Consider the following 12,810-nt stretch of genomic DNA (forward strand, 5'->3'; position numbering starts at 1 on the left):
CGGCTTTAGACATGACAAATTCACCATTGACCAGATATTTACCCTGCGGCAAATCATGGAGAAGACCCAAGAGATGCAGATCGACACCGGCCATCTTTATGTGATTACAAAGCAGCCTTCGACAGCCCCCTACGTTCAAAGGTTTTTGTTGAATGACATTAAATGATACTCGGTCCTCAGTTGAAATAGAAAAGAACCTCTTCGAAGAGTTTAGTACCAAAAGAGGTTTCAGACAAGGAGATGGTCTCTCGTGTGACTTATTTAACATTCAGCTGGAAAAGGTTATTCGAGACGCGAAGGTCAAAATAAGTGGAACGATATGACATTATGGGTCGGTCGGTAAACGAAGTAACTGACACCTTTGCAAAAGTCTAAAGGAAATCTGCTAAAGTGGGTATGGCGGTAAACGGCGAGAAGACCAAGTTTATGGTGTCGACCCGCAATGCGTCCATAGAGATAGGACCAACTGTTGACGTAGGTTCCTATAATTTTGAGGTAGTAAAAGACTTCGCCTACCTCGGCACTGCCGTAAACACAACAAACAACATCAGTTGTGAAATAGGAAGAAGAATTATATTGGCCAGTTTAAAAACAAAGCCACATCTCGTCAAACAAAAACAACGCTTTACAAAACACTGGTACTACCCGTGCTGATGTATGGTTCAGTAGCCTGGGTACTTGCGCAAGCAGACAAGGCAGTGCTTGGTGTGTTTGAGAGAAAAATTATTCGAAAGATCTATGGACCAATCTGCGTTGACGGTAAATATTGACGTCGTACACGAGCTGTATCTGCTATACAACGACATCCGTATAGATAAACGTATCTAGATGCAACGATTGCGTTGGCTAAGCCATATTATAAGAATGAGCGATGATGAATCCGCTAAATTAGCAGGCCTAAGCTTAGATGGAGCAAACACGTGGATGAAGAGATGTAAAGGCGCGGTATTCCAGAAAGCGAAGCAGCAAACACAGAGAATTGAAGATCTTTTCTTAGTTCGGCTTATGGAACAACTGTTCTGTAATGGGCCAGCAAAGTAAGTAAGCTGTAATTAGACCATTCGAAGTTTCTGTGGACAGGAAATGTTGACAAAGATCTATATTTATTCGGAAGTTTTTTGTCGCAAGTTCATACGCAAGAAAAAAGGGAACTATCCTTAATAAATTGTTTTTGGAAAAAAGGACTTCGGTTGGGTAGGAGGTATTCGATCTGCCCACTGATGAAAGACTCATGTTCTATGGTCAGGGTTAAAATAAAATACATAATTGAATGAAATTATGCAAGAGCGGAAACCCCTTGATTTTAATTGTTTTTAATACATTTTTAAACGTTGGGACTAAAAGAATTGAAATCGGAATACACCCATTTCCTTTAAGTCACAGATTGTTATGAAAGAATGATCCCACAGAAATTGCTCGACAGATTTATCATTAATCTTGCTATTTTTGGCCAATGATAGCAACTGTGATACAGAGTGCCAGTGTAATTTAGCTTTGTGAGATTACAAATGTTCTAAGCAATTATAGTTGTCAAATAATCTATTCATTACTCCAGCCGATTCGCAAGTGTTATAGTTTTATTATAAATTACAATGTTATCAATTCCAAACACCCCAAAATGGGCGAACAAAGAAATGTTGTCTCTTCCTTCATAATTCCCCGGGAATTAGTTATGTAAAAAACCCATTATTACCTGTGACATTTTCTTTCAATGCTTAATTTCATAATTAATAACTGTTATAAATTTGTTGTATATTATCTTTATACATACGTATGTACATATATAAGTATATTTTAATGTTAATAAAGGATATTGTAATTTAATTTAATAAAATGATAAATGAATATACACACATTTGATTATAAATAATTAACCTAAGCGGTGAAACACTTGGGGATATAAATCAAAGTGATGATGATTTGTGAAGTGTCAAAAAATCTTGATATTTCCGGAATAAAAGAAATTTCCCTTTCCGTGCCAGGAGTCGAAATTTAAGAGATTTATCTTTACAACTGAAATGAAACAAAATGACATGACTTTGTTAAAGATACATTTATCACTGTTATGTCACTAGAAAAGGTGATAAACACACCCCTTTCAAAGGGGAAACACCTTTGAGGTGTTGTTTATTATGACAAACAATATTTGTTCCTCCATAAAAAATGGTTGTAATAATTGTTATATCTTTTGTCCGTAGCACATTCCATTTTACAAAAAGCTTTTTATGATTAAATTTATTAAAGTCGGCACAATGTTTGCGAATTGTGACACATTTCTTTGTGTATTTTTCTTTTCTTCGGGCCTCTGTGGAATATTCGCCAAGATGTTCTTTGGAATAAAGAAAAATATTCAGCGTTTCATTCTTTTTCCCCCTCTTCGCCTGCAATTCACTTCATTTGCTCGGTACTGTGATAATCTTTGGTGTTGGCAAACGGCTTTCACAATTCACCTTATCTTCATGGCTGGTATTTTATTCGTTGGAGCAGAAGAAGAATATAATCCCATAAATGTAAGAGGATTAGATGCACATCTTGTTCTTGTTTCATCATCACCATCAACATCACCAAAACCACCACCAACACTTGCAGACATAACCACCGACGCGCCGTCTTGTGAATGGAGGAGATTTCTTTGTAATGTAATGACCCAAAATGGATTAAAAAAGGGACAGAACGAGTCTGCTGTTGCTGTTGTTGTTAGACAAGGCAAACCACGACAATATTGTTGACCAGACAATATGAAATATTTTATTGGATTTTCGTTTATTTGGTGGATAACTGTGATGATATTTACCAATCTATTTGGGATTAAAAAACGAGACAAATCCACGTGTTCCCTCAAATCTATTGTGGCATGGATGATTTCAATATTTGTATTTATTTATCGTTAATAAATTCACTCAGCTAAGTTGCATTTCAAATGGATTAATGCAATTGTATTTGGTTTCGTTTCGTGTTGTGTTAAGCTGTTAAAATCTGCCTATAATGGCGGCCATTCAATCACATTTTGAATTATAAAAAAATGTAAATAAAAATAACAAACAAAACAAGCTATGGATTTGGCAAGGTGGTCCATTCAATACCCTACATCGTAATATGGGCTTTTAAATAATAACATGACTTGAACTTAAAAAGTAGTCTTTATAACTAAAACATTTTTTTTCGAAACCATTTAAAATGTAAAAAAACTGCAGTTCCATGGCTTGCAAGTTCGCCTTGCACACTGGAAGCCATAGTTCAAATCCAAGACTATTACATCGAGGCAAGACAAAATTGCCATTTTTCACCCATAGTATAAAAACGTCAGCGTAATGTTGCCTGGCATTTTCTGAGAATTTTAGCCAGCTTAAAACTAAAACCAAGCTGCAGTTATTGGTATGAACATGTTTAAGCAAATAGTTTTTAATATCATTTGGCTTTTACATTTTTGTGAAGAATTTGGATTATACCAAAATATTTCTTCCTTTCGTTTTTCCAAGCAGAATGCACAATATACTTTTAAACTCACGGTATTCTGCGTAACTACAATTCCTTCCCTTTAGTTTTCTATCCAAATGGCGGCTTTTCCAAGGACCCGTTAAGGAGTTCGCATTCAGCACCTTCATCCATACAGTTCGCAGCATTTACACTTAAGTCGTCTACTAAATAGTAAATGACACCTGTGTCGTTTTCTGTCGAGTAGATTGCCATTTGGGTCGTCCACTGTAGAGTAGATGGCCCTTTGGGTCGTCTACTGTAGAGTAGATGGCCCGTTGGGTCGTCTACTGCCGAGTAGATGGCCCTTTGGATGGTCTAATAGAGGGTAGATGGCCCTTTGTGTCGTCTACTATCGAGTAGATGGCCCGTTGGGTCGTCTACTATCGAGTAGATGGCCCTTTGGGTCGTCCACTTTAGAATAGATGGCCCTTTGGGTCGTCTACTGTAGAGTAGGTGGCCCGTTTGGTCGTCTACTGTAGAGTAGATGGCCCGTTGAGTCGTCTACTGTAGAGTAGATGGCCCGTTGAGTCGTCTACTGCCGAGTAGATGGCCCTTTGGATGGTCTACTAGAGAGTAGATGGCCCTTTGGGTTGACGTTGGGTCTTGTACTGTCGAGTAGACGGCACGTTGGGTCGTCTACTGTCGAGTAGATGGCCCGTTGGGTCGTCCACTATCGAGTAGATGGCCCGTTGTGTCGTCTACTATCGAGTAGATGGCCCGTTGGATCGTCTACTATCGAGTAGATGACCCTTTGGGTCGTCCACTTTAAAATAGATGGCCCTTTGGGTCGTATACTGTAGAGTAGATGGCCCGTTGGGTCGTCTACTGTAGAGTAGATGGCCCGTTGAGTCGTCTACTGTAGAGTAGATGGCCCTTGAGTCGTCTACTGCCGAGTAGATGGCCCTTGAGTCGTCCACTTTAGAATAGATGGCCCTTTGGGTCGTCTACTGTAGAGTAGATGGCCCGTTGGGTCGTCTACTGTAGAGTATATGGCCCGTTGAGTCGTCTACTGTAGAGTAGATGGCCCGTTGAGTCGTCTACTGCCGAGTAGATGGCCCTTTGGATGGTCTACTAGAGAGTAGATGGCCCTTTGGGTTGACGTTGGGTCTTGTACTGTCGAGTAGACGGCACGTTGGGCCTTCTACTGCCGAGTAGATGGCCCGTTGGGTCGTCTACTGTCGAGTAGATGGTCCTTTGGATGGTATACTAGAGAGTAGATGGCCCTTTGGGTCGTCTACTGTAGAGTAGATGGCCCGTTGGGTCGTCTACTATCGAGTAGATGACACGTTGGGTTGTCTACTGTCGAGTAGATGACACGTTGGGTCGTCTACTGTCGAGTAGATGGCCCGTTGGGTCGTCTACTGTCGTGTAGACGGTCCGTTGGGTCGTCTACTTTAGAGTAGATGGTCCTGTGGGTAGACTACTGCCGAGTAGATGGTGCATTGAGATGTATACTGCAGAGTAGATGACCGCTTGGGGCGCGAAGATGGTCTCTTGAGTAGTCTACTGCTGAGTAGTTGGCCCTTTGGGTCGTCTACTGTCGAGTAGATGGCCAGTTGGGTTGTCTTCTATGGTGTAGATGGCCTGTTGGGCCGTCAACTGTGTAGTAGATGGTCCTTTGGGTTGTCTAATAGAGAATAGATGGCCCTTTGGGTCTTCTACTAGAGAGTTGATGGGCCTTTGGGTGGTCTACTAGAGAGTAGATGGCTCTTTGGGTCCTCTGCTGTAGATTACATGGCCTGTTGGGTCGTCTACCGTCGAGTAGATGGTCCGTTGGGTCGTCTACAATTGAGTAGATGGCCCTTTGAGTCGTATACTTTGGATAGATGGACTATGGTTCGTCTACTGTAGGGTAGGTGACCCTTTGGACTTTCTGTCAAGTAGATGGCCCGTTGGGTCGTCTACTGTAGAGTAGATGACCGCTTGGGGCGAGAAGATGGTCCATTGAGTTGTCTACTGCAGAGTAGTTGGCCCTTTGGGTCGTCTACTGTCGAGTAGATGGCCCGATGGGTCGTCTGCTTTCGAGTAGATGGCCAGTTAGGTTGTCTTCTGTAGATGGTGCATTAAGTTGTCTACTGTAGAGTAGATGGCCCGTTGGGTCGTCTTCTGTAGAGTAGATGGTGCATTGAATTGTCTACTGTAGAGTAGATTGCCATTGGCTCGTCGACTAGAGAGTAGATGGCCCTTTGGGTCGTCTACTAGAGAGTAGATGGCCCTTTGGGTCGTCTACTAGAGAGTATATGGCCCTTTGGGTCGTCTACTAGAGAGTATAAGGCCCTTTGGGTCGTCTACTAGAGAAAAGATGGCCCGTTGGTCGTCCACTAGAGAGTAGATGGCCCTTTGGGTCGTCTACTAGAGAGTATATGGCCCTTTGGGTCGTCCACTAGACCCTTTGTGTCGTCTACTAGAGAGTAGATGGCCCTTTGAGGCGTCTACTAGAGAGTAGATAGCCCTTTGTGGCGTCTACTAGAGAGTAGATGACCCTTTGGGCTGTCTGTCAAGTAGATGGCCCGTTGGGTCGTCTACTGTCGAGTAGATGGTGCATTAAGTTGTCTACTGTAGAGTAGATGGCCCGTTGGGTCGTATACTGTAGAGTAGATGGTGCATTGAATTGTCTACTGTAGAGTAGATTGTCCTTTGGGTCGTCTACTAGAGAGTAGATGGCCCTTTGAGGCGTCTACTAGAGAGTAGATGGCACTTTGAGTCGTCTACTAGAGAGTATATGGCCCTTTGGGTCGTCTACTAGAGAGTAGATGGCCCTTTGGGTCGTCTACTAGAGAGTATATGGCACTTTGGGTCGTCTACTAGAGAGTATAAGGCCCTTTGGGTCGTCTACTAGTGAGTAGATTGCCCTTTGGGTCGTCTACTAGAGAGTAGATGGCCCGTTGGTCGTCCACTAGAGAGTAGTTGGGCCTTTGGGTCGTCTACTAGAGAGTAGATGGCCCGTTGGGTCGTCTACTGTAGAGTAGATGGCCCTTTGAGGCGTCTACTGTAGGGTAGATGACCCTTTGGGCTGTCTGTCAAGTAGATGGCCCGTTGGGTCGTCTACTGTAGAGTAGATTGTGCATTTAGTTGTCTACTGTGGAGTAGATGACCGCTTGGTGCGAGAAGATGGTCCATTGAGTTGTCTACTGTAGAGTGGGTGACCCTTTGGTTCGTCTTCTGTAGAGTGGATGACCCTTTGGGTGGACTACCGTAGTGTAGATGGTCCTTTGAGCCGTCTGCTGTAGACTAGCCATATCATGGATCCAATATGAATCGCCGTGCACTTATTGATATGAGAAAAGACTACCTTTCCGTGATGTTGTGCGAACATACATATTTATGTATGTAATATCGTGCTGGAATAAGGATTGTTTTTCAGCAACAATTGCTTAAATTTAAAATTTAGACGCCAATGTGAAACATGCAAAAACGGAATATGGCAGATAGCACCAGATCGAAACACGCCGACATACTTAAAGTTATAACCGATCAACTCAGAATCCTAATTGATCATATTGATAGAAGTTGCTTAATAGGAATAGAAATGGGAAAGAAGTTAGTCGGAAGAAAAGAAGACAGTGAGGATTTCTTGAACATATTTTGATTTTTTGTCTAATTATAACTTCACACACAATCTATCAATCGTTTTTTAGGTTTCTAATTCAATTGTTTCTCAAATATTTCTGGATACATCTGTTATCTAGACCATCCGTCTAATTTAGAACAGGGAGTAATTCATTTTTATTCAATTTAATTTCTACGTGCCTGTATTGGGTGCTTCTTCTAAGAAGAATGAATTTTAATTTAATTCCCAACTTTGTGGTCTACTAATGATGGGACAATAGATAGGCAGGCAGCCAGGCAGTCAGTCAGACAAAGAGACATGCAGATTGTCAGTTAGGCGTACATACATACATATATACCGGAATGAGGCCGATTTGATTTCCTTATTAAATTTCATTTAGTAGGCCTGTCATACTTTTGCTGTCAAACGTCAGACGAAAAGAACAATGACCCAGAAGTTCTCCAAAGATTTTTAACAAAATCGGAAAGAAAGCTATTCATACTTGGATGTGAAACAATGTACATACATACATACATTCATATGATTGTAAGTATGTTAACTGCCATAGCCAAACTGTGTGTATTCGTCGTATACAAAATACTGTCATTATTGTACAAATGTAAGTAACCAACAATGACATCCATCATCCGTTTTGCAAGTTGCCTAAAGTCAGAGATACTAGAGAATATGCTGAAGAAGAAGAAGAAGTAGTAGTGCGAGTGCATATGTACATGGATGAGAAATGCATGCATAGATGATGAATGACAACAAATATCAAGGGACAATTGACGATTGTTCATTTATTAGCCGTACATGGAAAGTTTGTTTTATATAATCTTAATGGGGTGGATCGAATTGATGATAAGTTATTGAGTTATTTCTTAGATTGGTGCACTAAAGTATGAAAATTAATTAAAATCTTAGAACTGAGCAAAATGTAAGATGGATTCATCTACATACCTCTGAGACGCCAACATATTGTTGAAGTCATCGGAAAGAACTTGAGACTTTTTATCCGGTTACTTTTTTAATAATCAGCAGGAAAGAACAGCAAAAGTACTTGACATTTGAGTATAAAATGGTAGTATTTATTATCCTCAGTCCGGAAATTTATTAGTAAAAATCATGTAATTGAACTCTCGAATCCCTGTCTCATCACAAATTGTTTGTGAATGGACCATTTAGACCACTTTGTATAGTTAGTCTGCGTTACCCCATACCGGTGTCACCATATTGCTATGTATGTTTAGCATACCCGCCTAGGCTTCACACCTTTTTTAAACTTTGATTGACACTCAGCATAATGTTGGACTATATGTATTTCCTGAGAATATTTCAGACATGTAGAACTTCTCCAAAATTGGTGTCGAACAATGTTCTATAAAAAAAAAGGTACTCTCATTGTAATGATGTTTCTGAGATGACCTCTCCCCTGTCCATTCATGGTATTTTGTATACTTTAGGGGTATTGGTTCTAATTAGATTTTTTATCTACCCTAATACCGACGTCATTACTCCAACAGGATATATTCTAGAGAAAATGTAAATTTTAGCCTTTCAAATGCATCATTCATAGAAAATTATTTCTCTGTACAAAATGCAGTGTGTCTTTGTCAACCATAAAATATATTTAATGAACTTCTTCTTCTGCTCCATCATCTTGTTGCTTTCTTATATGCAAATGTACCAAATGTTAATTGCATTACAGGCATCTGATGATGTTGATGTTGTGAAAAGACTTTAATTAAATAATTCAAAAATTAAGATACAGCGGAAGAAATTTTGTAGAATAGTCGCAACCCAAAAATTGTCAGAAAGTTATCTTCCTTACATAACATTTTATTTTTATTCTAATAGGCTGAAATGTTTGAAATGGGTGCATCTTCTACTAAGGTTCAAAAGCAATACCCTGATTTGAGGTAACACTTTCTATAACTTCAGTGTTGATATTCAAGCTCTCACAAGAGCCAGGTTATGACGTTTAAGACAACGTTTAAGAGAGTCGAAAATAACAGTCAGATTGTAATTTCTGAAAATCGTTCAGTGTACAAAATTTATTTATTTTCGAGTAAAGGAAGATATTTCTTCGGGGTCCATTAAATACTTTTTTTCAGATATTGGTGTATACATATTCATTTTTTGATGTCTGTTCATTCTGTACTTATCATGTGTAATCAATCACCTTTATTCCAATTTTTTCTGTGTAAATTATATTTATTAAGCTTTGCCAGATTCATTTATTTTTGTTGATGAGCCACATTGATTCCATAATACGTTGACAAATTAGTAAAATATAATGTCAACAGAGTAAATATTTCTTAACAATATGCATTTTGGCACACAAATATTATTCGTTAAGAAAATTCTATGACATTTACAAATAGAATTCCCCGTAAAGTGTCAATAATTCAATTACGGTTTTATCAGAATACATAGTTTAATTTTAATGGGGTGTCTTCTATGCTGACAGCCTAACATTTGGCATTTCAATATAATTTGTTTAGTAGCATAAAAATCGGTTTACCGACAGAGACATAAAGAAAAGATGCAAACCCAATATGAACTCCCTAATAAACATCGTTTACTCTGCTGCGGTGCACTTTTTATACCCTCAGCCTTTAGGCTATGGAGGGTATATACACTTTGATACGATGAAAATGTGCCTCATCGAAATAATGGTTTTAGACCCCAAGTATGTTTTGACGAAATGTGTTTCAGACAATTTGGAGTCGATCTAGCCATGTCCGTACGTCTGTCTGTCGGTCTGTCTGTCTGTCCTGCTGGCTGGAGCGCACGATAACTCTCGAACGGATGAACCGATTCGGTTCAAATTTTGGCTTTCGTAATATGTTGCCCAAACTTAGATTAAGTTCGAAGATGGGCAATATCGGTCGAGTCCTTCCGGTACCTCCCCCACAAAAGTTCGAAAATGTTCGGAAAATTTGTGCGCACGATATCTCTTAAAGGGGGTAACCGATGTGGTTCATACTTTGCCCATCGTGAAATATGTACCAGACTTAGATGTGGTTCCAATATGGACTCAATCGGTCCACTCCTTCTGGTACCTTCCACACGAAATTTCGGATAAGTTTAGTTTAGGACCATCTCTCGAATCGCTTTGATTTTTGTTTTAGCAACTTGTATTCACCACCCCCTACACGACGGTAAAAGTTTCATCAGGGGCACGTCCATACTTCCTGAGATAATAGCCTGAAAGTTGCAAAAAAACCCTATGACACGGTGTGAAGTGGTTGGAGCGCAAGATAACTCTCGAACGGATCTGCCGATTCGGTCCAAAATTCAGCCTTAGTAATATTTTGTCCAAACATAGTTTGTGTTCGAAGATAAGCCACTCGGTCCACTCCTTCAGGTACCTCCCCCACAACATTTCAAAAATATTCGGAAAAATTGTTCGTACGGTAACTTTTGAAGGGAGTGGCCGAATTGGTCCATACCTTACACATCCTAATATATCTACCAGATATACATCAGGTTCAAATATTGACTATATTAGTCCACTTCATGCAGTACCACCCAAACAAAATTTCGGATAAGTTCACTTTAAGACTTGCTACTGCATTGCATTCGATGCCTCACTTACGATGGTAAAAGTTTTTTCAGGGGCAAATCCACACTTCTTAAGCAAACAGCCCGAAGGGAGTAAAACCCCCCTATGGTACCATATGTAGTGGCTGGAGATCAACTTCCATAATGGTCAATGTTGATCCATTCCTTTAAGTATTTCCTCTGCACTTTAATCTAATAATCATTTTTGTCGGTTTATACGTCCACAATTTTTAAAACCTTCTAAATACATACGTTTTTTGGGAAAAAATAGTTTCAATATATCATTGAGCTAATATGAATCGGGGTGCACTCATTGATATGAGAGAAGTCTCCCCTTGTCCCGTATGGGATGTTTGTGTTTGTGGAACAATTATAGTTTCAATATACACATGCTGAGGGTATATCTCTGTCGGCCAAGCCGACTGATACTTTTTTTACTTGTTCTCTGTATAATTTCATACCCAAAGCCTTTAAGCTAATGATACGATGCGATGAAAATGTGCCTCATTGAAATAATGGTTTTAGACCCTAAGTATATTCACAAGAATCACAGGGTGATCCATTTTCAAATCTCTATACATGGAGTCAAGTATAACCCACATTGAAATCCCAGAAGCGAATGGGGTAAATTCAGAGCGTTGACGACTTCCAAATTGTACATTCCCAAATCAGGGAAGCCAAGTCACACATTAAACCAGGGATGCCATTTGTTCCCAGGTAAAAATCGCTACAGCCACATATGCACCATAGGTCTGTAGCGATTTTTACCTTAAAACAGTTGACATTCCTGCTGAAACAGTGGTTTTTTTACGTCAAAAATCACCACAAGTAGCGGGAAAACCACCAACTTGGCACCCCTGCATTAAACAATTATTGGTTCTTCTTTGAAAACGAAAAGGTTGAAACTTTTACTGAATTTTGAAATTAAGACACAAGAAGATTCCACAAATATCAGTAAATCTCAGCATACTAACTTCAAGGTCAACGTGCCGAACCAACTCATGTTTGTTACGAGCCTTACATAAGTTGTTTCGGCACGTTGCGAAGAATATGGAAAATTCATCAACACAAAAATTTCCTCCACTCTAGTGAATTGGTTTGAAAAGATCTTGAATAGCAGGCGATCAATTCGTGCATAAGATACTGTTAAGAGATGTAAACCGCAAGGTGAAGTTCTCTCACAAATATTCTGGCTTCTGGTAATAACCGGAATACTTGCGTATTTCAAGCTGAATAATAAGGTGGTTGTTGTTGTTGTAGCAACGCATATATGTTCGTTCGTGTATTATTTCAGTTATCAAGTTCCTCTGTATCCAGACTCAAGAATTCTGCAACCTGGACGGGTTGCGTCCATAAAGAATGAGGAGACAGGTGAGTGGGGTTAGCTGGGCAGTTGAATAAATGCAGAGTATCGTGTGGTCCCAATCGACATGCTGGGCATATGTTGGGTATCGTGGCGTCAATTCTGGCCCAATACGAATTGAGGCGGCTGCATCGTCCGGATCTTAACTGAGCTACAACCACTCGTGTTTGCCTTGGCAGCTGTCGTTCTTCTGCTGCGATGGATGGGGGATGGTCTCCAAGTACGGCATTCATACTGTATCTTCGAATGAGATTCAAGCCTGCCTGATAGGCTCGTTGATCTAGCGGTTCTCTTTTATACCTTTGGACCTCTCTCTCTCTAGATCATGAAGGTCTCACCTGACGTGCCTGGGTGGGGGTGCCTGTCCATTAAATCGTGACAGGGATGCTCACTGCGGTAACACCCAAGAAGCTACAGCATCGACAACATCTTATTGTGCTGACGCACAGGGTGGCATTCTGGCAGGTTTGAATCTTCTTCCACTGCGATGCGCTAACCTTTGCAGACCACGCTGGCGCCGCATAGCTTAGCACAGACCGGCCTATTGCATTGTAGGTGGTCAACAAGGTTTCTTTATCAGCACCCCATGTGCTGCCGGCCAGCGACTTGAGAACCTTGTTCCTACTTCTGATCTTATTGCAAATAGTTGTGGCATGCGCGGACGACTTGAACATGCTATCGAACGTTACACCCAGTATTTTAGGGTAGTTAGTGGTCGGAATCAGTGCACCATCAACCAATATGTTCAGTGGGAGCCTCATCTCAGCAGTCCATGTGGTGAACAGCGTGGCTGTGGATTTAGCGGCGGATATTTTCATATTCCTCAAATGGAAGAACTGCACTAGGTCAGCTA

The 12,810-nt window shown here is 40.4% G+C and overlaps 1 long non-coding RNA gene across 1 annotated transcript in view; it reads right to left on the reverse strand.

The window, feature by feature from the left end:
- Positions 1–1,979: 1,979 nt before the first annotated feature.
- The window catches only part of LOC141393569 (uncharacterized), a 41,234-nt gene continuing 30,403 nt past the window's right edge, over positions 1,980–12,810 (reverse strand). The window contains exon 3 of the long non-coding RNA XR_012410122.1: positions 1,980–2,013. This is a non-coding gene — a long non-coding RNA (uncharacterized lncRNA). The remainder of the gene's footprint in view (positions 2,014–12,810) is intronic.

The sequence above is a fragment of the Musca autumnalis genome, unplaced genomic scaffold, assembly GCF_047663935.1.
Source record: "Musca autumnalis isolate F117 unplaced genomic scaffold, ASM4766393v1 scaffold_2, whole genome shotgun sequence".
NCBI classification, from domain to species: Eukaryota; Metazoa; Arthropoda; class Insecta; order Diptera; family Muscidae; genus Musca; species Musca autumnalis.